This window comes from Micromys minutus (genome assembly GCF_963924665.1).
Source record: "Micromys minutus genome assembly, chromosome: 7".
Lineage (NCBI taxonomy): Eukaryota > Metazoa > Chordata > Mammalia > Rodentia > Muridae > Micromys > Micromys minutus.
In genome coordinates, this window is record NC_137976.1 from 6,988,030 (window position 1) to 7,015,147 (window position 27,118).

The following is a 27,118-nucleotide window of genomic DNA, read 5'->3' on the forward strand; positions in this document are numbered from 1 at the left end:
ATATAAGAGAAACAGTCTTACAAGGGAAAACATTTAATTGTGGGACGTCTTACGGTTCAGAGGTTTACTCCATTGTCATTGTGGCAGGAAGTATGGTAGCAGACAGACGTGGTGCTGGGAGGTTACTGAGAGTCTACACCTGGATCTGAAGGGGCAAGAAGAGCAAGGGAGCCACTGGGTCTGGCTTGAACTTCTGAAACCTCAAAATCCCCCCCAGCACCCCCAGTCCTCAACTCCCAACTCACTTTACTCCCAGGTGTGGTCTACATCTAGTGTCTCTCTGAATTTCAAAGACTAACTTCTCCAACCCCTTCCTGGCCTTTGGAAATTCCACCGCAGTATGTGACTATTCTGCACCAAATCTTTCTTTCTTTTTTTATTAATGTCTTATTCAGATTTCAGTTGGTCCAGTGAACGACAACAACAAAAAATACATGAGACAAGTAGACTCCGGGAAGGAGTTCGGAAGGATTTCTCTCTCCCGGCCATGGTTCCAGCATGGCCTCTCAACTCAGAGAAGCAGTTGCTGACCTTTGAAGACTCTTCTAAGTGACTTGACAGCCATGCCTCCAAAGCCCGTTGCCCTTGGCAACCACTGAAGTAGACAGCAGCATGACTCTTCTCCAGTTTCCCAGGTGAAAGGACGTTAGGTCTGGGGAGGGAAGTCTGTGAGGTAGGAGCTTAGGCAGCCACTGTGTGTCCATCTGACCTGGGGCGGATCTCTTTTTAATCCATGTTAAGGCTAAAGTAAAAGAAAGTCATGGGCGAGGAGATGGGTCATCCTTTTCTATGTTAACCCTGTGGGTCTGAGTCCTTTTAGGCTTAGAGCCAGGCTGTCCTTATACAGGTGTTGGTGGGGAGGGAGGGAAGATATAAACCGGAAATGCCTCTGGCTTCACATCTCCGGAAGTCACTTAGGGAAACATCTCAGACTTCCTGTCTGGGTTTGAGTGTTGACCTGTGGAAAGATGAGCCACGGAATGTCTTTGAAGTGTGAAGTCTTCCCACTTCCCAGTGCACAGCCCAGGTGAATAGGAGTGTGGCACTTTGTCCCATTTCCCAGCATACAGGTTAATGGGGGTGAGCTCACTTCTGAACCATAATCGGTGTACAGTGGATCACAAGGCTTCTACTCTGGCTGTTCTCATGACCCCAGCTGACCTGGAGAGGCGAGCTCGAATGCTCCCTCTCCGTTCAGAGAGCTTCTCACAGTTTCTTACCGCAGAGGGCCTCTTCCATCTAGGGAATGACAGCGCTACAGATGAATTTCTTTTCTTATTTTTTAGGATAAAGCAGGGACATGCCTGCTAGTCGCTGTATACCTAGCTAACAAACAGAAGCCTGTCCAAAACCAGAAACAGACACCCAGAGGAAAAACAATAACATATAAGATAGATTTGAAGATAAAATTTGATGGTTTGAGAATAAGGAACCATGGCTCTACTAAGGGGACCCTGGTTTCAGGAGCAACAGAGGGAAGAACTCTTGTGTCCACTGGGAATGGCAGTAAGTGCCTGGGAAGAGGAGGGCACTGCTCACAGTGGTGACAGACAGGTGTGCAAGGCCAGGTTGTCATTAGGATTCTCAGCTGACAATAATTTTGCCACACTCAGACCTGACTTAAGCTCAGTTCTTGCTTGAAGCACCCAACAGGAGCTCCCCAGGGCACGCAATTGCGCCTGTGCCTTTCCAGCTACAGGTGCTCTCTTGTTCTAGGTTGCTTTCTATGACTGTGATAAAACATGCAGTTGTTTTTTTTTTTTTTTTTTTTTTTTTTTTTTTTTTAAGACTACACTTCCAAGTCACAGTCCTTCAATGAGGGAAGTCAGAGAAGAAACTATAGCAGAAACCATGGAGAAAGCTGCTGACTATTTGCTCTCTGCTTCATGCTCAGCAAGCCTACAGCCCAGGCCCACTGTTATAGGGATGGTAGGGATGGTGTTGCCCACAGTGGGCTAGACCTTCCCATATCTGTCATAAGTCAGGGCAGGTGGATAGAGCAATTCCTCAGTTGAGGTCCCCTCTTCCCAGCTGACTCTAGGTTGTTTCAAGTTGACAATAAGAGTAATAAGAAGTTGTAATACCTCAGGGTCTTTTGGGGAACCCTTCCCAGTCTCTTGAAATCTTTTGGGAAAAGGAGAAGGAAGAGGAAGAGGAGGCACAGGAGGAAGAGAAGAAGTGGAGGAGGAGGAGGAGGAGGAGGAAGAGGAGGAGGAGGAGGAGAAAGATGAGAAGAGCTCAAAAGTTCTTACCTTTTAATCTTATCTATCAATATCATCTGAATAAAAGTCATTTCTTTCATGTTTCTTTCTTAAAGTCCTTTCCCAAGGCTCCAAGGAAAGGTATCTTGAAAGGAGTTCAGAGTGTATTAAGGGACACATAAAGGACATAATCTTGTTTTTTTCTGACTATAGTTCTAATGAGAAAATTGTGGCATGTCCTAAAGTCATTGAATGGCCTGTGACAGTTTCACAAAATGAACACTATGTAATACCAAGACAGAATCTGTAGTTTGTGGGGTTCAAGAGTCTGCCTATTTAAAAATCTCAAGATTTAAAGGCATCATGGAAGAGTTTATAAGTCTCTGGTTTAATATATGCAACACAGCTGGTAATTTGTGTATGATCACTAATCTCTGGACCTCGTTTGATGAACCTGGGTTTTTAAATTTCCCACAGCATTGGGAATATCAGAGCTTTCAGGAGCCAGTGAAAAATGACCATATTACCCGACATGTTACAACGTTTCATGAAGGAAAGAACAGAGCATCAAGTCAAGTGTGTGGACTTGGTGTGGCCCACGGGCTGCTTGTCTATCGGGAAGTCTTCCCTGCCAAGCATCTGTGAGATGGGAGTGCGTATTTGAAATGTAAGGATGAGATAACCAGCCTTTCTGAAGCGTTGTTAGGGAGCCTGGAATGTGGACGTAGTTACGTATGGGCCACTTCTTGGGAAACTGATCCTTGAAAAATGGAGACGAGTGAGCGTTTGACCAAATCAGGTTTCTGTCTAGAGCAGTGGTTCTCAGCCTTTCACTGACCTCTCTCTCCAAAAAAATTAAATTGTGATTTGTAACAGTAGCAAAATTGTAGTCATGAAGCAGCAACAAAAACAATTTTATGGTTGTGGGTCACCACAGCACGAGAAACTGTAGTAAAAGATATTAGGAAGGCTGAGAATCACTGGTCTAGAGCTAGGTTACCCTTCTGTGTGGTTGGTGATGTTAATCACATATGTGTGCAGTTCACAGCATGTCCAGTCACACAGAATGGAACAAGGCCACATTAAATATTGATAGAAAAACAAACAAGAAAAATGAATGTACATTTCCAGGCAAGGTATTTAATACCAATTATTTATTTACTTGTGATTAGACAGTTAACTTTAATTACCTTTCCTTCTAGCTCGTTATTTTAAAATATCATCAGATGTCTAAGAGAAACTAGAAATTAGAGGACTAGAGAGACCAAGTTGTAAACAAGACCTTTAGTTATCTTTAAATGAGTTTCTGAAATGTTCAGCACTATGATTGTGGCGGTAATAGAATATGGGTAAATCTCTTGGCACTCACGAGAGCTTGGGAAATGGTAACCATGAAGCACCCATGGTTGTGGCTTAAAAAAAAAGCTATTGCTTTGAGCGCCACAGAGTTTCCAAATGCCCCTTGTTCATTGAGTCCAACTTATCTCCAAATAAACCAAGGCCTCTGGCATGTGTAGCCTCTGTCTGGGTTTGAAATGCAGATAGAGTTCAGGATGTACTGACTGGCGAGGATGATCCATCCTTATACACAGGGTTCCTGGGGTCAACTGGTTCACGTTTGCGTCTTGCTTCCTAACTCTCTCGTCCTCCTCACCGCCACTGCCTTTGTACTTGCTATCCCTGCATTATAGTAGATTTGTAAGCCATGCATCTATAGCTCAATCCAACCATAAACACAAACATCTGTCATGACCAAGGACATCTACAATTCATGTTGTTCATACGTGCGACATCTATTTTCTGATGTTCTTACTTCTCTCAGAGGTCCTAAGTGGAGAAAGAAATGTCTGAGTTCGGGGTGGAAATGTGGGCTTACAAAAGTGGATGCTTCTTAGTCTGTATGGGAGGGCGTTGGTTCTTTCTCAGTCTGAGTGCTATAAAGCCCACAGCCAAGTGAAATTTATGTCACCATACAGCTCAAGAGTTCATTGTGAAGGGACATCAGGACTGGAACTCAAGCAGGAACCTGTGCTGGTGCTTACTGGCTTGCTCCCTATGCGTGGTCTGATCAGTTTTATTTCTCATACAATCCTAGGACCACTTGTCCATGTTTGGGACCACTTACAGGATGCTCCTATGATCCCATAGTACTAGATGTTATAATCCTCCACTGTTCTCTGAACCTTCTCACATTAATTATTATCCAAAAGAATGAGTGCTAGCTCTAAGATGTCAGTGTTCTGTGTAGCTCATCTGTTGTGATCAGAGGTTAAGTGTATTCAGGAGACCTGACTTCTGTAGGCTGACTGGCACATCATCCCACCGTAAGCCAAGAAGCATTTGCATTTATCATCACAGGAATTATGTTGGCCCTGGTGGCCTCTGCTGTCTTGTGAGAAAAAGCTCTAAGCTTCAGAGGTTAGAAGTAACACTTTTCAGTCTCTGCTTTCCTATGTGACTTCACTTTAGGATTGTGACCAGCACACCAGCTGTAACCAGAACTGGCCCGATAAAGGCAGAAAGGACTACATTGACTTCAAACTCTGCTGGGTTGCTTTTAGTCTCTTTAGTTTGCTAACCAACCTAACTCCCCCTCCCCCAGTGTGTGTCTCTTTTCTTTGTTTCTGTTTCCTTGTTTTTTTCTTTGTCTCTTTGTTTCTCGCTCTCCTTCTTTCTTCCTCCCTCCCTCCCTCCCTCTCTCCCTTCTTTCTTTCTTTCTTTCTTTCTTTCTTTCTTTCTTTCTTTCTTTCTTTCTCTCTCTCTCTCTCTCTCTCTCTCTCTCTCTCTCTCTCTCTCTCTCTCTCTTTCTTTCTTTCTTTCCTTTTAAGCTTAAGAAACCAAGATACAGAACAAAGCAAAACAAAACGAAACAACAACAACAACAACAAACACTCCCTGCCTCATTGTGAGTATGTTTGTTCTTAATCTCTAGATTGAGACCAGAGTTTGAAATATTGGGGTGAAGAAGTTGAAAAAGTCAGAACTGATTGGACAGTCCCCAAGATGGGAAGGATAAGAGGACAAAAAGTGCCATCAACAACCACATGCAGGAGGAAGCCTGCATGTCACCGTAGCACTAATCCACTTCCGAGTGTGGAGCTCTTGACCTCTCACTGGTGGTCTCTGTCCAGAACCTTAGACATGCAGGTGCCATATGGCTGGAGGAAGGTCTAGACCAAGTTCATGGGATAGAGATCTGGTAGGAGATCCTTTCTTTCTCTGGGATCAGTGGAGTGAAACAAAGGAAAGATTACCTTAGGATCTAGGGGAATGAACTATATACACCATGGTTAATTAAAATCTAATTATATCAGACTCAGAAATGAAGCTATGTTGGTTCTTGATAGTTATGAGAATCTATTTTAAGAAGGAGCCAAGGGGAACAATTCAGCATTCGGACATTGAAATTAGAATTCTCAGTGTGGAGAAGTTTGCTATTTAAATTATTCAAGGATATAATTTTATATCTATAAGTGTATAGATATAAAATTATTCATAGTTCCTTGACCAAACATTCCATTTCACAGGTCCTAGCATCCTCAAATAATTTATAGTTTAATTTCAGCTAAAAGCCCTTTAATGTCTAGTTAAAAAATTTTCTGACTCATGGTCTGAATGGTACATTATGGCTAATACTTCTGTCTATATACAATAGATGGCCAATAAAATTTGAGGAGGAAACTGGGTTTCTCACTGGAGGTGCTGCTCAAAATCTGACAAGAGTTCCAGCCTCTTGGGGATCTTGTTAAAGCACCAAGCTAGCACAGAACCAACAGTGGAGCTCAGGAATGCAGTCCTGGGTTTCTAGTGTCCTTTATTACACTGTCAGCCATTTATAGACTATAAATCTAGGTATAGAGACTGCCAGCTCTTGTCCCTTCATACCAGGATGGCAAACTTAGAACCAATTGCTATTCTTGAAAAAAAAAAAAAAAAACATCAACTTTTTGAAGAAAGTTTGAGACATTTCTCTGAGGGAGAACAATGTAGAAAATCTGCTTAGCTCAGAAAATAGGAATTTGAAAAGTATCTTTTGGTTTCACACCATCTTACTTCTGTGACAGAGACAAATTCTTCACCTCAGAAAGAAGGGAGATTTAAAAAACAAAGCCAAGCGATGTGCCTTTTCTTCTCTATTGTAGAATGCAATTGGAGATGGGCGAGCACACAGTAGCAATTGTGTGTAAATGTTTAGACAGCCATGACAATCCTTGGATAATAGGTATTTCAACACCAAGAAAACACATTGTCACTTACATTCAGAGATAATGCCACCAGCCATTCCCAGGAGCAGTGCCCATTTTTAGTAATGATGAAGAAGGAATCGAGTTGTTCCATATGCGTGTCTTATGAGAACCTAACTGACCATCAGTGGAGACTGGGTTTAAGGTCAAATCCATGTGCTCCGTGGATGCTCTCACGGACACTGCGATATAGTTAGTTACAACCTTTCTCCTCTTTTGAATAATTCATGAAACCGAGACAGAGAACCTACTATGTGCTAAGTGTGGTGCCAGGTGTTAGATACAAGCCTGTACTAGGCAAGGACATCTTGGAGGAATCTGTGAAGAAAGTGGAGAATGCTGCTGTGGTTGGTGTAGAAAAAAGTTTATTGTTAAAGAGTCTTTCAAAAATATGTATGTGCATGTGTGCATGAACATGTGGGCACAGAAGTATGCATGCAAGCCAGAGGTCAGACTCGTGTTGTTTCTCAGGACAAAGGACTTGGGGCTCATCGATATGGCTAGGCTGGCTGGCCAGTGAGCCCCCGGGCTTTGCCTGCATTTCACAAGCACATGCCATCATGCTCGGCTTCTTTTTCATGGGTGCTGGGGACAGAAATCAGGTCCTGATGTGTATGTAGAAAGCGCTTTACCAACTGAGTATCTCCCTAGCCCCAGCTAGGAAACCTCAGTCACAGCCAGAACTAGGAGACAGACATGTTGGAAATTATTTTGAATAGGTTTTGTAGGCAAAGAGTAAACTTTCCTCTCAGGCAGACAGGAGCTATTAACCCTGACTTGTTTAGTATAAATCCAAGTAAAGAGGTAGATCTGGTGGGTTCTGAGAAGCATCTGCCTCATTTAAAGATAGATATTCAATGAAAATCCCCATTCCATACCTTAAGGTACATTTTTGGTATGGTTTGGATCATGGTGTGCTTGGGGGGGGGGTTCTTTTTATTTTCTGGCTCTTTTAAAATTTTGCTTTTGGCTTAAAAATAATTTAAGGAAGAATATTCTGAAATTCATTTCTTTTCAGAGACCCCTTAAGGCTTGAAGCATCAGAGAAATTTCAAAGAAAATTGAGAGGCCAATGAACTGAGATGTCAGAGATGGAAACAGAGGGATAGAAAAGAATACAGCCATATTGGACTCAGTGGATGGCTACAGAGCATCACAGGTAGACCTGGATTCTTCAGAATTTGAGCTAAAGTCATTCCCCTCTATTGTATTTAGAATAAATTTTAATGTTCAGATTCCCAGAGTCACTTGGTGATATCACAAACTGTGTTTGTTGGAGAAGGCTTCATTATTTTTTCTCCAGGAAATATGCTGAGAAACATAATTTTGGTTATTGACTACTCTCCTGTGTGTGTATGTGTGTGTGTGTGTGTGTGTGTGTGTGTGTGTGTGTGTGTGTATTTCCTTTGAGTCCTCTCAACTCATAGGACTCCCAGATATGGTATCACAGAGCTATGAAAAGCAGGCCTGGGCAGTGGGCAGGGTGGTTACTGATGGGGGTGTGTGGGATGCTTACTGTCAAAATGACAGATATTCTGACAAGGGACTCTCAGAAATGCTGTGCTAGCAGAAAACGCTGTTGGAACAGGAATGTGGTGTCACCAGAGGTCAGATGCTTAAAACTAATTGAGTGTGCACACAGTAATGGCCTCAGAATGGCTGCACAACAGGGACTTTGAAGTAGAAGAACTTTAGTGAACTCTGTCCTTTTTACTTTGACATGGAGACATTTCCCCAGCTGTGAAATTCCTGGATGGATTCTAAAGGCAAAGCTAAGCCAAAGTACCTTGGGTGACTAAACTGTTTTGCAATTTTTAGTGAGATAGATAGATAGATAGATAGATAGATAGAGAGAGAGAGAGAGAGAGAGAGAGAGAGAGAGAGAGAGAAGAAGAAAGAGGGAGAGAAGAAAAAGGAGGAGGAGGAAGAGTAGGAAGAAGAGGAGGAGGAAGAGAAGGAGAAGGAGAGAGAGAGGGAGGAGAAAGAGGAGAAAAAGGAGAAAGAAGAGGAGGAGAGAGAGGAAGAGGGAGAGGAAGAGGAGGAGGAGGCAGAAGAGGAGGAGAAAGAGGAAGGGGATGAGGAAGAGGAGGAGGAGGAAGGGGAGGAGAAGAAAGGAGGAAGAGGAAGAGGAGAAAAAGGAGAAGAAGGAAGAAGAAAAGGAAGAGGAAGAAGAGAAGGAAGAGGAAGAAGAGGAGGAGGAAGAAGAAGAGGAGGAGGAGGAGAAGGAGGGAGAGGAAGAAGAGGAGGAGGACTAAGACAGTTGATTTCTTCTTCCATTCTTTTCTTTGGGGCCCTGGAGATTGAACTTGGGTATCAGAGCTGCATGGCAAGTTTATCAACCGCTGAACCATCTGGGTTTGAAGCCACTTCGATTTGGTTGTAAAACTAGCAGAGGAGAAGAGGACAGTCCCTCTGTCAACTGACTTGATCTGAGTCGGTCAGTATGGATTATGACAATGGAAAGAATTGTTTAAAGGAAGGTGTGTTGGAAAGTCAAAGCCACTATTGCCGCTCACAACCCGCAGCTCTGCTATTTGCTCATTCAAGGAATTTGGCATTTATTTTATTTTTTTAATTGAACAACTTTATTTTAAAAAACAGAGATAAATGTATAGGTTTTAAAAGCATTTTTGCATAAAAGTATATGAATACATTTTTGTCAGTACTTAATTTTTTTAAAGGTTTGATAGTAAGCATTAAAATCTTACTAGTTAGAGTGAGCATAAAGTACATGTAAAACAAGATGCAACCTGGAAATAGTCAAAGTTTTATTGGTGTACAAAGATTAAACATACTGAGTTTTCATCTTTTTTTTGGCCTTTGTTTTTCTTGAACTTCATATAGTCTGTGAGTTGTTTCTGGGGTGTTCAGAGCTTTCTGTGGATAATACCCAATTATCAGTGACTGCATATTATCTCTGTCCTTTTGTCACTGGGTTACCTCACTCAGGATGATATTCTCTAGATGCATCCATTTTCTTAAGAATTTCATAAAGTCATTGTTTCTGATAGCTGAGTAGTATTCCATTGTGTAAATATACCACCAATTTTGTATTTATTCATCTACTGAAGGACATCTGGGTTCTGTCGAGCTTCTGGCTATTATAAATAGGGCTGCTATGAACATTGTGGTGCATGTGTCTTTGTTGTATGTTGGAGCATCTCTGGGGTATATGCCCAGAAGTGGAATAATTGGGTCTTCAGGTAGTACTATGTCCAATTTTCTGAGGAACTGCCAGACTGATTTCAAGAGTGGCTGTACCAGTTTACAACCACACCAACAGTGGAGAAGTGTTCCTCTTTCTTCACATTCTCGCCAGCATCTGCTGTCATCTGAATTTTTGATCTTAGCCATTCTGAATGGTGTGAGGTAGAATCTTAGGGTGGTTTTGATTTGTATTTCCCTGATGACTAAGGATGTTGAGCACTTCTTTAGATGCTTCTCAGCCATTTGATATTCCTCAATTGGGAACGTTTTGTTTAGCTCTGTACCCCATTTTTTTAATAGGATTGTTTGGTTCTCTGGTGTCTAACTTCTTGAGTTCTTTGTATACCTTGGATATTAGGCCTCTATCTGATGTGGAGTTGGTAAAGATCTTTTCCCAATCTGTTGGCTCACGTTTTGTTTTGTTGACAGTGTCCTTAGCCTTACAGAAACTTTGCAATCTCATTAAGTCCCAATTGTTGATATTTGACCTTCGAGCTCCAGCCATTGGTGTTCTGTTCAGGAAATATTTTCCTGTGCCTATGTGTTCTAAGGTTTTCCCTACTTTCTTTTCTAATAGTTTCAGTGTATCTGGTTTAATGTGGAGATCTTTGATCCACTTGCACTTGAGCTTTGTACAAGGAGATAAGAAAGGGTCTATTTTTATTCTTCTTCATGCTGAGTGCCACTTGGACCAACACCATTTGTTGAAGATGCTGTCCTTTTCCCATTGAATGTTTACAGCTCCTTTGTCAAAAATCAAGTGACCATATATTTGAGGGCTCATTTCTGGATCTTCTATTCTATTCCACTGATCCATGTGCCTATCTCTGTACCAGTACCATGCAGTTTTTAACACAATTGCCTTGTAATATAGCTTGAGGTCAGGGATGGTGATTCTTGCAGATGTTTTCTTGTTGTTGAGGATGGATTTTGTTATTGTAAGTCTTTTGTTATCCCAGATGAAATTGCACATTGTTCTTTTTAATTCTATGAAAAATTGGGTTGGAATTTTGATGGGGATTGCATTGAATCTGTAGATTGCTTTTGGTAAGATGGCCATTTTTACAATGTTGATCCTTCCAATTCATGAGCATGGGAGATCTTTCCATTTTCTGAGATCTTCCTTGATTTTCTTCTTTAGAGGTTTAAAGTTCTTGTCATTTAGGTCCTTCACTTGCTTAGTTAGAATCACACCAAGGTATTTTATAGTTTTTGTGACTATTATGAAGGGTATCGTTTCCCTAATTTCTTTCTCTGCATGTTTGTTCTTTGAATAGAGGAAGGCTACTGATTTGTTTGAGTTAATTTTATATCCAGACACTTAGCTGAACTTGTATATCAGCTGTAGAAGTTCTCTGGTAGAATTTTTGGGGTCACTTAGTACACTATCATGTCATCTGCAAATAGTGATGTTTTTACTTCTTCCTTTCTAATTTGTATACCTTTGATTTCCTTTGGCTGTCTAATTGCTCTGGACAGGAATTTCAGTGCTATGTTGAATAGGTAGGGGGAGAGTGGGCAGCCTTGTCTCATCCCTGATTTTAGTGTGATTGCTTCAAGTTTCTCACCATTAAGTTTGATGTTGGCTATTGGTTTGGTGTATATTGCTTTTATTATGTTTTGGTATGGGCCTTGGATTCCTGTTCTTTCCAAGACTTTTAACATGAAGGGGTGTTGAATTTTGTCAAATGCTTTCTCAGCATCTAGTGAGATGACCATGTGTTTTTTTTCTTAGAGTTTGTTTATATGGTGGATTACGTTGGTGGATTTCCATATATTAAACCATCTGTGCATCCCAGGGATGAAGCCTACTTGATCATGGTGAATGCTCATTTTGATGTGTTCTTGGATTCAGTTTGTAAGGATTTTGTTGAGTATTTTTGCATCAATGTTCATAAATGAGATTGGTCTGAAGCTCTCTTTCCTTGTAGGGTCTTTGTGACTTAGGAACGAGGGTTATTGTAGCATCAAAAAATGAGTTAGGTAGTGTTCCATCTGACTCTATTTTGTGGAATAGTTTGGAGAGTATTGATATTAGGTCATCAATAAATGTTTGATAGAATTCTGCACTGAACCCATCTGGACCTGGGCTTTTTTTGGTTGGTATGTTTTTGATGACTGCTTCTATTTCTTTAGGTGTTATGGGATTATTTAGATGGTTTACCTGGTCCTGGTTTAACTTGTATCTGGTATTTGTCTAGGAATTCATCCATTTCCTCCAGATTTTCCAGCTTTGCTGATTATAAGCTTTTGTTGTAGGATCTGATGACTTCTTGAATTTCTTCAGTTTTAGTTATATCTTCACTTTAATTTCTGATTTTGTTAATTTGGATACTCTCTTTTTGCCCTCTAGTTAGGCTGGCTAAGGGTTTATCAATCTTGTTAATATTCTCAAAGAACCAGCTCTTAGTTTTATTGATTCTTTGAATGGTTCTTTTTGTTCTATTTGGTTAATATTTACTGTGAGTTTGATTATTTCTTGCCATCTACTCCTCTTGGGTGTATCTGCTTTCTTTTGTTCTAGAGCTTTCAACCGTGCTGTCAAGTTGCTAATGTATGCTCTCTCCAGTTTCTTTTTGGAAGCACTAAGAGCTATGAGTTTTAGTCTCAGTACTGCTTTCATTGCATCCCATAGATTTGGGTATGTTGTGTTTTAATTTTCATTAAATTCTAGAAAATTCTTTCTTTCTTTCTTTCTTTCTTTCTTTCTTTCTTTCTTTCTCTCTCTCTCTTTCTTTTTTTTTTTTCTTTCATTGTTTCTTTCTTCCTTGACCATGCTATTGTTTAATAGATCATTGTTTAGTTTCCATGTGTATATGGGCTTTTTGTTGTCTTTGTTGTTATTAAAGACCAGCCTTATACTATGGTGATCTGATAGGATGCATGGGAGCATTTCAATCTTCTTATATCTATTGAGGCTTGTTTTGTGACCGTTTATATGGTCAATTTTGCAGAAGGTTCTGTGAGGTGCTGAGAAGAGGTGCATTCTTTTGTTTTAAGATGAAATGTTCTGTAGATGTCTATTAATTCAAATTGGTTCATAACTTCTGCTAGTTTTCCTGCGTCCTTGTTCAGTTTCTGTTTCCATGATCTGTCCATTGATGAGAGTTGGGTGTTGAGGTCTCCCAATATTATTGTGTGGGGTGCAATATATTTTTGAGCTTTAGTAGGGTTTCTTTTATGAATGGGTACTCTTGTATTTGGAGCATATATGTTAAGAATTTAGAGTTTCTCCTGACAAAATTTCCCTGTAATGAATAAAAGGTATCCTTCCTTATCTTTTTTGACAACTTTTGGTTGAAAATCTACTTTATTCAATATTCGAATGGCTATTTCAACTTTTTTCTTGAGGCTGTTTGCTTGGAAGGTTTTTTCCCCAACCTTTTACTCTGATATAGTGTCTGTCTTTGTCTCTGAGATGAGTTTCCTGTATGCAGCAAAATGCTGGATTCTGCTTATGTATCCAGTCTGATAGCCTATATCATTTTATTGGGGAAATGAGTCCATTTATGTTAACAGATATTAAGGAATAGTGCTTGCTATTTCCTGCTATTTTTGCTTTTATAGGTAGAATTGTGACTGTGTCTTTCTTCTGTTGGTTTTCTTGCTTAGGTATTTTATTGTTTTTACTAGGATGTAGTTTCGCTCCTTGTATTGGGTTTTCCACCTATAATTTGTTGTAGTGTTGGGTTTGTGGTCATATATTGTATAAATTTAATTTTGTCCTGGAATATCTTGGTCTCTCCATCTATGGTGATTGAGAATTTGCCAAGTATAGCAGCTTGGGCTGACACTTGTGTTCTCTTAAGGTCTGCATGATGTCTCTCCAGGATCTTCTAGCTTTCATAGTCTCTGCTGAGAAGTCGGGTGTATTTCTGATTGGATTGCCTTTATATGTTACATGACCTTTGTCCCTTACTGCTTTTAGTATTCTTTCTTTGCTTTGGGCACTTGGTGTTTTGACTATTATGTGTCGGGAGGAATTTCTTTTCTGGTCCAACCTATTTGGAGTTCTGAAGGCTTCTTTTATGCTCATGGTCATCTCATTCTTAAGGGTAGGAAAGTTTTCTTCTACGATTTTGTTGAAGATATTTACTGTGTCTCTTAGTTGATATTCTTCTCCCCCTTCTATTCCTATTATCCTTAGGTTTGGTCTTCTCATTGTGTCCTGGATCTCCTGCACATTTTGGGTTAGGAGCTTTTAGGCTTTTGCATCTTCTCTGACTGTTTTGTTTATGTTTTCTATGTTGTCTTTGGCTCCTGAGATTCTTCCATCTCTTGTAGTCTGTTGGAGATGCTTGCATCTGTAATTCCTGATTTCTTCTTTTTTGGTTTCCCACCTCCAGGGTTGTCTCTTTTAGTGTTTTCATTATTGTTTCCATTTCCATTTTCATTTCCTTCTTAAATTCCTTCATCTCTTTGGTTCTGTTTTCCTGTAGTTCTTTGATTTCTTTGAGTGTTTTTCGTGTTTCCTCTTTAAAACCTCCTATTTCTTTATGCTTTTCCTCCCATTCTTGTTTAAGGATCTCCATCATCATCTTGAGGTATGATTTTAGGTCTGAGTCTTCTTTTTCTGGAATGTTTGGCATTCCACTGTTTGCTGAGTTCTGATGTTGCCAGGTTGTCTTGGTTTCCATTGGGTAAGTTCTTTCACTTTCTTCTTGCCTTCTTGATGTGATTATATGTGGTCTTGTTGTCCATGATTGGTTCCCATCTTTCCTGTGTACCTGGCCTGTGTCCCTGGATCTCTGCTGTTTTAGGAGGCAAATGGCCTGAGTATTTGGTCCACATGCATGGGCCCTCCCGGTGGAAACTGAGTCCCTATGGCAGAGTTCCTGCTCCCCTGAACCAATTTGTGGGTTAGAGGCTGTGCTTTCCGCGCATTTGGCCCAGACCTCTATGTGCCCTGGCTACTCTCAGTGCAGTCTCACCAGGCCTGCGTCCCTGGATCTCTGCTGTTCCTGGTGGCAAATGACCTGATCATTTGGTTGGAACTTGGCATTTAGAGGCAGAAATGGATTTACGTTTGAAATGGCAGAGACAGCTCAGCCATGTCATGTCACCACAGGATCATATGCCTGTGTTCTAAGGCAGAGCTTTTTGTGTTGGCACAGTCTCTCATCGCTTAGGAAAGCTAAGTACCAATGTGGGTAGAATGAAAGATGGAATAGAGTGCCTTCAGAAATATTCTGGGATAAATGGCTGAAATTCGACCTTTGGCAAGAGCTTGTATTCAAGAATTTGATTGAATATTAATGAAACCCATGCTGTAAGATAAGACTCAGGAGCTGAAGAATCATTTCTGTGAACACTGCCTAGCTTTACATAGTTCTGCAGAATAACTCATGGCCAACCAGTGTCTTAATTCCCAATGTTGGCTGTTATTTTCTAGAGAGAGAGAGAGAGAGAGAGAGAGAGAGAGAGAGAGAGAAGCACAGCGCAGCTATTTTAATTTACAATTGAAGAATTGAAACGAAATCTTCAGAATAAACACTATGGAGTTGAATAGAGTCTTAGGGTTTTTAATATAGCAGTAAAGAGACACCATAAGCGTGGCAACTCTTACGGAGGAAAACATTTATTGAGGCTGATTTAGATCATCATGGCAGCACACAGGCAGACAAGGTACTGGAGAAGGAGCTGAAAGTCAAAATGACAGAGGTTCTGACAAGGGACTCTCAGAAATGCTGTGCTAGCAGAAAACGCTGTTGGAACAGGAGTGTGGTGTCACCAGAGGTCAGATGCTTAAAACTAATTGAGTGTGCACACAGTAATGGCCTCAGAATGGCTGCACAACAGGGACTTTGAAGTAGAAGAACTGTAGTGAACTCTGTTCTTTGACTTTGACATGGAGACATTTCCTCAGCTGTGAATTTACTGGACAGATTCTAAAGGCATGAGCTGCTTGGCCTGGCTCAAGCTTCTGAAACTTCAAAGCTCACCCCGAGTGACTTACTTTCTCCACCAAGACCACACCTACTGCAGCAAGGCCACACTTCCTAATAGTACCACTCACTATCAGCCTATGGGCCATTTCCATACAAACCACCACAAATAGCAAACGAAAAAAAATGACTTGACTAATGCTTAATTTTAAAAAATTACATTTTATTTGTGTGTGTGTGTGTGTGTGTGTGTGTGTGTGTGTGTGTGTGTGTAGGATTGCGCATGTCACAGCATTAGGGGACAACTGTTGTGAATCAGTTGTCTCTTTCTGAAATGTAGTTTCTGGAGACTGAATTCAGGTCATTAGGCTTGGCAGTGAGCACCATCACACACTGAGCCATCCCTGAGGCACAGCATATTCAAGAGATAGAAATATAGTTGTTGATGCTAATGCTGCAATCCCGTTAGGCTCAAGAATCACCTAGAAGACAACCCCACCCCCACTAAATACCTGTGCGGGATTATCTAGGTTAGATTAATTGAGGTCTGTGCTGGATAGTTTTATGTCAACTTGATACAAGCTAAAATCATTGGAGAGGACCTTAGTTCAGAAAATGCCTCCATAAGATCAAGCTTAATTAACGATTGATGGGGGAGAGACTATTGTGAGGGATGCCTTTCCTGAGCAGGTGGTTCTGGGTTCCATAAGAAAGGAGGCTGAACAAGCCATGAGGAGCAAGCCAGTAAGCAGCATTCCTCCTTGGCCTTGGTATCAGTTCCTGCCCCTGCGTTCCTACCCTGCTTGAGTTCCTGTCCTGACTTCATTTGGTGATGAACAGTGATATGGAAGTGTAAACCCTTCCTCCCCCAAGTTGCTTTGGTCTTGTGATTTGTCACAGCATTCATAACTCTAACTAAGACAGGGTGGAAGGACCTGCTCACCCTGTGTGGCACCAGCTTCATGTGTTGGGGTCCTCGACTGAGGACCTGAAAATTCATTTCTGCTTTCTGACTGTGGAGGCAGTGCATCCAGGAGTCTCAAGTTCCTACTGCATTGTCTTCTCTAGTGTGATGGACTGTACTTGTGAACTGTGAGCAAAATAAACCCTCCTTTCTTTTGTTGTTTGTGTTTAGGTCTTTGGCCACAACAGGGACGAGAACAGTTAATAAGATGTCATTCAACTTCTAAATGTAAGTAAACAAAGCTTATACCTTTTGGCTCAGAAACTGGCACTCTAGCCTGTGTATTTTAAAAATAGTATTGAAATAGTATTTTACATCATATATCACCATGATATAACTTATTTAAAGCCACACAAACTTAAACCAGATAGTGAGACCAAAATCTAACCTCCAGATGAACAAATTTGAGTATGGAGCTGTCAGTCAGAACACTATGAACTCAGGCATTGTGCTGGTCACACAGATATGACATACTAAGTCTGGAAAGGTGAACTGTGAATCTTCATTTTTAATGATGACCTTACTAAACATATTGGATCAATATGTTTCACTGATATTGAAAATAGCAAACTACTTAATTTAAATGTCAAAACTTATGAGGTTTACATCAAAACCAATATTTCACAAATGTATTCTTAAGACATTATAAAGAGTAGTATTCCGGGAAGTAAGCAGTTTCTTGGTATCTAAGTTTATAGATAATTTTGTGATGAAATTTTTATTGTAATATGAGAATTATATTTAATTTTACGGACATTTTTATATAAAGCAAATGAGTACTGATCTCTCGGGTTTTGAAAGTTCATTTTTAGTATTCCTAAAAGCAGGTTGTGTTTGTATGCATGGTAAACTTTTTATGTTCTGAGTCTAAGGTGTCAATCAAGTTGCAGTTGAGAAGATTAGTTTCCATGGCATTAATGAGTCTAATGAGCTACCCCTTGGATGCTCAGTTTAACCAGGGGAGAACCTCAGGCTAGGTGAAGCACCTGGCACATCACTCACTGTCCTTTATAAAATCACTCTCAATTCTAGTGTGGAAGGGTTTTGACCGATTCTGGTGATTCTAGTGTAGAAGGGTTTCGACAGGAAGAGAATGCATGTACAGAAATTCCTCTGTTGTGTCTTGAGAAAAATAGGTAGGTCATGTGCAATTATGAGATGGGCAGCATTCATCCAGGATTCTCCATCTTTGCTCGAGACTATAAGGACATGTACAATTATAGTGCTGAAAGTGATTACTCAGCACACTGCAAAGCTGAGTCCATTCAGAATGGCCACAGTCAACTTTGACATTATGCTGTGAGTACCGACAGCCAAAGATCCGCAGTATATACAGTGTATTGTGCCCTTCCTCCTTTAAACCAGTTTTTCTATAATGCCTGTATGTTTCAGTGTTTGAAATATCAGTTCATTTTGAGGTGACTTAGCCAACTACCATTATGCTTGGTACCCAAGGATACATCTCTCCATACAACTATTAAAATGAAAGAAGAAATTATTAGACACTAGTTAAACTTGCAGCTCAGGTAAGTAACTGTTTAAGATTACTAGTACAAATACTATCAGACATGTTCTCCTATGACAGGTTTTCATTAAAAACTTTTTCATTTTCTTACCTGTGAGGAATACCTTGAATTATGTTCTAAACTGTGCTTTTTATGCTTAGAAACTGACTGGTCCACAGGACAGGCGTGGAGGTACAAACCCTTAATCCCATCACTCTGGAGGAAGAGGTAGGCAGATCTCTGTGAGTTTGAGGCTAACCTGGTCTATGTAGTGAGTTCCAGGATAGCCAGAGCTACATAGTGAAGCCAGGTCTGGGAAAAAAAGAAAAGAAACTGACCAGCTCTTGGACCTTGGTTGGTGTTACCTGTTTGTAGGCATCCTGAGTAGTAATTGCCCACAGTAGGATAAAACACTTTCCATTGCTCCTGCTCACAGAGTACAGCTCTGCTGCAAGTTAGGTCTTTACTTTAGAAAGGCAAAGTCAGTAGTGCAGCTCTTGAGTTCTATTACAGAAATTGCTGGAAGAGCCTTGGAGGGGATGGGGAGTGGGTATCCTAGCTTAACAGTTTGGTGAGTTGAATCCTGGTGATTTTTCTTGTCCATGTGATCTTAGCAATCTCTGCTTTCTTATAACAAATGATGGTAAAGTCCTTGAGAAACCCAAGACATGGTTGAGGAAGCATGTAAAGATATCTGGCCTGGGTTTGTGATACCCAGCAGTGTAGGGTTTTGTGAAGCACAATTGTCATTTTTGTGTGGGCTTATGTGTGGCGCACATCCATTGTCCTCAGTGCCCTGGTGAAAAAGGAGAGAAGCCAGACGTCCCAGGAGCTGAACACTATGCCAGGACTAAAGGTCAGATGAGAAGGCTTGTGAGCTCCTGTAGCTGTTCCGAGCCTAAACCTGATGTTGAAACTTGGCATTTACCAGAGCAGAAGAGGTCGGGGTAGTTCTGAGCCTTGGAAGAGAGGGGTTTAGGAAGGATCACACTCATTTTACATGATAATTCCTGAAGATCAGTCAGTAAAAAGGAGAACATGGCTGCCCTTTCTCTTTCCCCTTGGTCTCAGCTGGACATTGGCCTCACAGAGTGTTGCTGTAATTTCTTACCTCAGTAAGCCCATATAAAAACACATAATCAGTTATTATATTTATAAGCTATATGCCTAGATTGGGCAGATCGATCACTATACTAATGTATTCACTGTCCATGAGACCCCTGGCTACTTGTGGCTTCTTCAGGCCATGTGGTTCTGCTCCATCTTCCTTTATCTATTTATCTACTCTTCCCCTGTTTCTCTCCCTCTCATCCCCCCTCTGAGACCTCTAGACCACCTTAGTGTGGTTCTCCTGGCAGTGTTCAGCTCCCTTCCACTGCCCAATCATTGCCTTTGGCTTTTATTTGAACAGTCAGACTGTGGAGAAGGTTCCATGAGATGTTCTGAGTACGTGATTACTTTTTGTGGGGGGCAGTCCCTCTTGAGGAAGCAGAATTAACATTAAAATACAAAAGCACCAGGGTAACCCACAACTTCCCGGTTTAGATCCTATACCCACTTTTTTTTTTTCTGAGAATCCCTGAAAAGAGGGTAACCCACAAGCTACTCTGAGGCTAGTAGCATTTACTTGTAAAGCTACTACTAGAATAGAAACAAATGTCACCTGAGGGATGAAGGGCTTTTCACAAAAGAAACCTCTCATTGATGACAAATCTAATTATATGCATGAATCACACTATCAAACAAAAAAGAAGAAGTCTTGCAACACACATACACACACATAAACACACACATATACACACACATAAATACACACATATGCATACATACACACATACATACTTATATACACATACACACAAACACACATATATACATATACACACATACAGGTACACACACATATACATATAACATGCACACATACACACATACACATATGTATACATATACAAACATACATATAAACACATATACACACAAACACACCAAATCAGTGATACAGTGTACAGCTATCAAAAGAGGATGTAACAAACAAGAAAATTAGATCCCAGATAATAGAAAATTAGCATCTGCGAAAATATGCATGCAATGAAAATAGAAGCCAATGTGTTCAACATTTTTACAATATAAACAAGAAACAGAAGCTCAAGTATTAATGGGGGTGTGATGACAACACACTGATAAAAAGAACATTCGAAAAAGAGAACTGAGAACAATTTCCAACACTAAAAATGGTCACTACAAAGACAAGGCTCAGTGACCTTGGGAATAAGCCTTTCTAATACAAGAATATTGGAATGTTCTTGGAAGGACTATTAGGATGTCTAACAAATCATAGAAACATTACTAAAAAATACAGCCTGAAAATTCTAGAACAAAATGTTAGAGCCAAGGGAAACGTAGCTGACTTCTGTAAAGCATTCAAGATGCATGTTTGAATATTTTATGGGTACATTGTGATAACCTGATTCATATGTAAGTGTGTAGCACAGTAATCAAAGGGGGTGGTGAGTCTGTGTCTCTTCAGACATTAACCATTGCCAGGGCTTGAACATGCACACACTTGTAGTCTTGTTCTGAAACTCACCATCTGTGTCTTCCTCCTGTGCTTACCCATCAGAGCCATTGGAAAGCATCACCACCTTCTCATCTCTGTGGTTTTGGTCCTATTATGGAACCCCTCTCATTTCCCCTTCTCAGCTCTGGCCACAGCTCCTCCCTCCCATCTGCAAAATGAGCCTCCAAGTCTCTTTCTGTGGTCGCTTATTTCACTTAGCACAATGCTCTCTGGTTCCACCCATGTTGGTGCTAACAGAAAGATTCTGTCACTTCATGCATCCACAGAAGGACCCCTGAACTGAGTCCAGAATGTACCCGAGTATTTGCTGCTACACTGTGTATCAGCATGCAAGTATCTCTTCAGTACGAGGTTTTCATTTTTTTTGGAAATGTACCCAACCTGTAATTGCTGGTTTTAGTTTTTGAGGAATCTTTATGCCATCTTACATCAAGGAGATACATGTGCACTCCCGGTGAGTGTATAAGGATTCCTTTCCCTCCACACATTCACCAGCATTTGTTTATATTCCTGTCTGAGGATAGTTGTCGAGGGGAAATAGACTGTGGGTAAGTGGCAGAGGAAACTGACTCCTTTAGGGCTATGGAGAAATAAATGGAAGATGGTACATTAGGAGAGCAGTCGTTACAGACATCGGCAATCATCCCTGTTTAACTGCACTGTTAAACTACCTCAGTAAGGGACACATTGGCGAGGAAGGATGTGAAAGAGTGCTTAGGATCATAGAACATGTCCATTTTAGGTGAATAATATCAGTAACAATCCATGTGTGTGGTTATAAATACCAGCTTGTAACTCTCAGGTTTTTCCGCACTCCATGAATAACACATTTTTTTTTTTTTTTTTTTGCCTGTGGTTGAAGAACCTATCATCTTTTATGTCTGTTTTCAGCGTTAAAGTGTCTCTAAGTCTCTAACAAAAAGTCCCCTTGACTGTAGCTCCCGATACAACATTCCACTTTCTGTGTAGGGGCAGAACTGTGAACATTTTGCATTTTATGGGCTATGTTTATCTTGTTTCTTCAGAGAGCACATTTGCTCCATACAACTTAATTTTCTAAAGACTCTAAAATGAAAAATTTAAACCTCCCAATCTTGATTTTCTCTATGTGTTTCAGAAAGAAGTTATACTCAGCTGGTTCTCAGCTGGGATATTAGGGTGCCAGCTTTGTCTTTGTTTGGGAATCTTTTCTGACCATGCTTTTAAAACATGCTTGCCACATTAGCTAAAAGCCTGTAGAATATTTAGATGCACAGAGATCTATAATTTCCAGTGGTTCCTCCACGGTTGGATGATAAGGATATCCCCCCACATTTTTATTTTTATAGATGCTGTTATGACAGGTGCCTTCATACACACTATTATTAAACCTATAAATTATTTGGTTTTATATGAAATCGGGTGCCTTCAGGGTCGCTGAAGAATATGGAGTTTCTTGGAATTACACTAAAAGGTATGATGAAAGATGCATTTGATTTTCAAGATCTTTCAAGTTCTCCTCTTCCCTTTGGACTTTCTGCTGCTTAAGTCAACTTTAACTTCCTCAGCTCCACATCAATGTTTCCAATTATCAATGAAAAGAGTGTTCTGTGCTGGGTTGCAAAGAACAGCTATGGAATAGGCTCCTTGTAGGTAAAATCACATGCGTTTTATTATATGGCATTATTTATCTGGCTCCAATAATTTTTTAAGAAACTAAATTTCAGGTTACTTGGCTGAAGTTCTTGTTACCCGCCTACAAAAAAAAAAAAAAAAAAAAAAAAAAAAAAAAAAAAAAAAAAAACCAATAAAGGGGTTTTCAGATGAGGTAAATCATTGCAGACAATCACCACCAAGATTTGTGATCCCCATGTAATAGAATTAAGTTCAGCAGTTGAGAAAGGGGGGCTTGGCCTTTAGGGATTTCAGGATGCAATGATCTGCTAGGCGGTGCCCCAGCTCTGTTCTTTCCTCCACACACAGCTGCCACCTGCTTTAACGTGTGGGTGGACAGTCACCTCTCTAAGGGTTTCACAGCATGAATTCTGTGACACACAGATTTATAGGTCCACTTCCTAGTGATCAGCATAGCATTTGTCAAGTGCACACTCGAACACACACACACACACACACACACACACACACACTCGAACACACACACACACACACACACACAGTCTGAATTAGTTATACTCATTGATTGTTTCAACTCTTCAATTTTTAAGTTATTTAACATTTCTTTGTTCACTCTGCTTGGTGGCTTGAATGGATAATCTGTAACAGTTGAGCTTGCCGTAGATCAGAAGCTGAGTATTGATTAGGGTGTAGTGAATGGGCTATCATGAAGAGATATCATTAGAAGTGCTTCAAAACGTATGAAAAGGCTCTGATTACTTCAGAATATTTTACCCGACAACATTTTACAATAGAATAGTCACAATGTGACAGATTGCCCCTGCAACAAAGCCCAATAATTGGATATTAATGTTCATTCTTTTCCGATTTGCTCTATAAATATAAAACCTATTTATAGCTTGACCTTCTTAGCACATGCAAATCTGCAGTCAATATTTGTGTTGTGTTCCTATTCATATCTGTGCTTCCATCATTCTAAGTTCTAGCATTTCTCTTACTTTCACACACCTATTTTCCTGCTTCCTTGAGACTCCTTTGAATTACTCATTCATGCTGGCTAGCTGGGGGATGGAACAGGAGCTAATTGTAACAACAGCAACAAACCTTTGCCACAACCAAACCAAAATTGGACTCAAAAGTAAGACACGGGTCTGGGAAGACAATAGCTGAAACCATTTCCTGTTAACTAGATGTCATCTGAGACAAAGTGACCCAGCCGGGACTCACAGTACAGTATAACCCTGAGATGGTTATAATGAGAAAACTAATTTGCTCAGAGTACCTTCGAAATCTGTAACACATTCACACAAAGTAGCTTCCTTGGCTCTTTTTCTCTGAAGCCTTCCACGCATCATCAATGGCTTGACTGATGTGCTGGGGGGTATCTTGCTGAAGCCCCCCTGGATCAAGCCCCCTCAGTATTCACTAAATACACCAAAGGGTCCCAACCCTGACTGTACATCACAAACACTGGGGAGCCCCTAAAATACAAATCTCTGGACTTTGGCCCACTCCTCTGGTTTGGATTGTAAGTAAAAGGTCCTGGAATTTAGCCACAGCTCAAAGGTGAGGAGTTGCTGAATGCCTGCTTACAGGTGTATCTTTAGAAGATACCAGCCTAAAGTTTCAGAGAAATGTTGTCCATCAGCCTGGATAGATGCATATGTATATTTACATGTCAGCCAGCATCCTTCCTACTCAGATGATAAAATACACTTTGTTTCAGGGATCAAGAAACAGTAGATGACGCTGAGCTACCTCATCTGCGTTTTGTACCATAGAACATGGGGTTGCTCCCTTTGTCTACATAAAAACTACGACCTCTTTTTAAGTCTATTTTCTTTTATTGCCTGTTTCTCTACTTTCTAACTTTGAAAATCTTTTATATTCTCTTTCAAGTTTTGATTATTTTCCTGGCTAGAGAGAATCAGAGGAGGAGGGAGGGAGAGAGAGAGAGAGAGAGAGAGAGAGAGAGAGAGAGAGAGAGAGAGGAGAGAGATGAGGAGAGAGGGGGGGAGAAAAGTAGAAGAAGAAGAAGAAGAAGAAGAAGAAGAAGAAGAAGAAGAAGAAGAAGAAGAAGAAGAAGAAGAAGAAGAAGAAGAAAGAACCTACAAAGCAGTCAACAAAACTGTGTTTTGCATACTTCAGAGATGTGCACAATGGGAGAGGCAGGCTCTGACGGCCAGGAGGAAGGTAACTACAACACTCCTTTGTGTATGTGCTCACCGTTTACAAGCCGACTGAGACTGAGCACTTTTCCTGATACTTTCTCCAGTGATGATATGGTGTCAGATCTAATTTCCCTACAGTGGGCTGGGAGAAAGCATTAATTGAACAATTCTTAATCTTGTGCAGAGTCTTTTGGTTTGTGGTGTGTGTGTGTGTGTGTGTGTGTGTGTGTGTGTGTGTGTGTATGTGAGCACCTGTAAGAATGCATCTCTGTGTATGTGTGTATGTGTGTCTGTGTGTCTCTGTGTGTGTGTGTGAGCACCTGTGTGCTTGCATCTGTGTGTATGTATGTCTCTCTGTGTGTCTGTGTGTATGTCTCTCTCTTTGTGTGTCTGTGTGTGTATATGTGTCTGTGTCTTGTGTCTAAGTGTGTGTCTATGTTGGAGGCAGAGGTGAAAGATGAAAATCACATCCTTCCCCTTTCTTCCCTTTTATCATTTTTTCTTTCCTTTCTTTATTCTTTTCCTCCTTTTTTTCTTTGAGACAGGGTCTTTCCTTGGTCTGGAGCTCAGTAACTTGGCTAGGTTGGTTGACCAATGAACTGCAGGTCTGTGTGTCCATAATGCTCTAGAACTGAGAGCACAGCACATAGCGGCTTTTTTTCTTTCTTTTTTTCTTTTCTTTTCTTTTCTTTTTTTTTTTTTTTTTTTTTTTTTTTGCTGTAGGTTCTGGGGATTGAACTCGGGTCTTCATGCTTGTACAGTCAGCATTCTCCCAAGTAAGCTATCCCCCACTCTTCACTGTATCCATGACACATGCAGTTTAAGGCAGGCCATGCACATCCTCTGGGCTTGTTTCTTCACCAGAGCTTCATATAACCTTTGGGGAAGGCCTGGCCCTGGCTTACTTTCGGGCCACTCGGATGAGCTACAACTGGTTTTGTGTTTACCTCCTTTGCTCCTTTTCATAAAAATGTCCAAATGGACACTGTAGCACATGAAAGCTGGTTCCTTGAGAACAGATTGTGACAAGGTAGCAATCTTTTGTTGTGGGTTTTGATAGCAGAGGGCTGGAATGCTTTTGCTCCAATCTGGGCCCTGGATGTATGATTATTTCAAGGGTGTGTAGTGCCCGCACCCCTCACTGTGGCAGAGGTATCACGGAAACACCAGGTTTGGTGCCTCACTGTTGAAGGTCTGGGCTCTTGTCTTTGGGTAGCCAGATTGCTCAGCCTCAGATGACTGTGGCAAACGCCCACTGTTGTTGGTTATTAGGAATGAAAGTATTTTATTTGCTGTTGATCAGTGAGATTACAAAGGCTGCTTTAATTTGCTAATGTGGCCAAGTTCAATAACCATGATGAATGTAAATAACTACTTGCCTCATACTCCCTAAGGAGCATGGTCGGAAAATTTTATCTTCATTGGCTCTTTACCTCACCACCTTCAAAGAGAGGAAAAATAAAAGCTCCCTGTAGGAGAGGAGAGTACATATGCATTAAAAATAAATCCCTGTAGCTTAAAATGTCCAGATATAGAAGGACTGTGACACATGACAGAATCAATAGGTTTGAGTCACAGTGGGTGATCTCAAGACTTGCTTTCATTGTTCATTCCTGTCCATGAGCTTGTGACTGAGATTAAATAGTTTGTCATTGGATGCAGAGGATGAGACTGCAGGAGGACTGGTCCGGTGCTACAATCCCCCTGTGCAGGGCACATCGATTCTGGCATTGTCGGCTGCTTTGGCTGTATAGTTTTTCTATTGGAAAACAAACACACAAGCAAAAGCCAAGCAGCAACAACAGCACGTGACAGACTGGGGGTCATTTATGTGAATATGTAGTTTTTTACATCCCAGGCAGGAAAACTAGCTGAAAAAAATTGCTACAGGAACGAATGGACTAGCATAGTTTGAGATAGTTTTATAGTAAGGAGAATTCTATTTTTAGAACCTAGTTCTCCCCTGGAGTGGGGATGCCATCAGAAACATTTGGAAATGAGATGAAATGCTCTTGCTATCCCTGGGCTGATGTCCAGCTGGCTAACCTCTTCCTGTTCCTGTTGACAGTTATTGCTTGCTTGGGTGAACGAAGGTCAGATTTTTCTTTATACCAAGCTTTTGTCTGCTTCATTCTTATGAGAGCCATGGTCTCTTTCAATCTTATGTCTTTTGTCCCTAAGAAGGTGTGATGGCTGTTCTCAATTGTTGACTAGACTATATCTGGAATGAACCATAATCCAGAAATGGAGGGCACACCTGGAATCTAGATCCTGAGGCTGGAAGACACAGGCTTTTGATTCAGGTCTTGAAGCACAGTGGCCATGAAGAGCTTAGGCCCAGGCAAGATGCTACACACCTTTAATTCCAGGAGACAGAGGCAAGCCAACCTCTAAATTCAAGGCCAGCCTGGGACAGAGCAAATTTGAAGTAAAGAACAATTCAGGTCCAGGAATGGTGGTACACACCATTAATGTGGGCCACACCTTCTGCTGGAGACCTACATTCATAAAGGTGTTGGAAGAGGGGAGACTCACTTTCTTTTTGCTTGCACTCACCTGTCAGCACATGTGTTGGAACCCACTTCTTCAGGATTCCAGCTTCTACAGAAGACCAGATGAAATACCCAGTCTCGTGGGACTGAGCAACTACTAGATCCTTGAACTCCCCATTCACAGTTGACCATATTGTGTTAGTCGGACTGAAGACTGTAAATTATTCCAGTAATTCCCCTTAATATATAGAGAC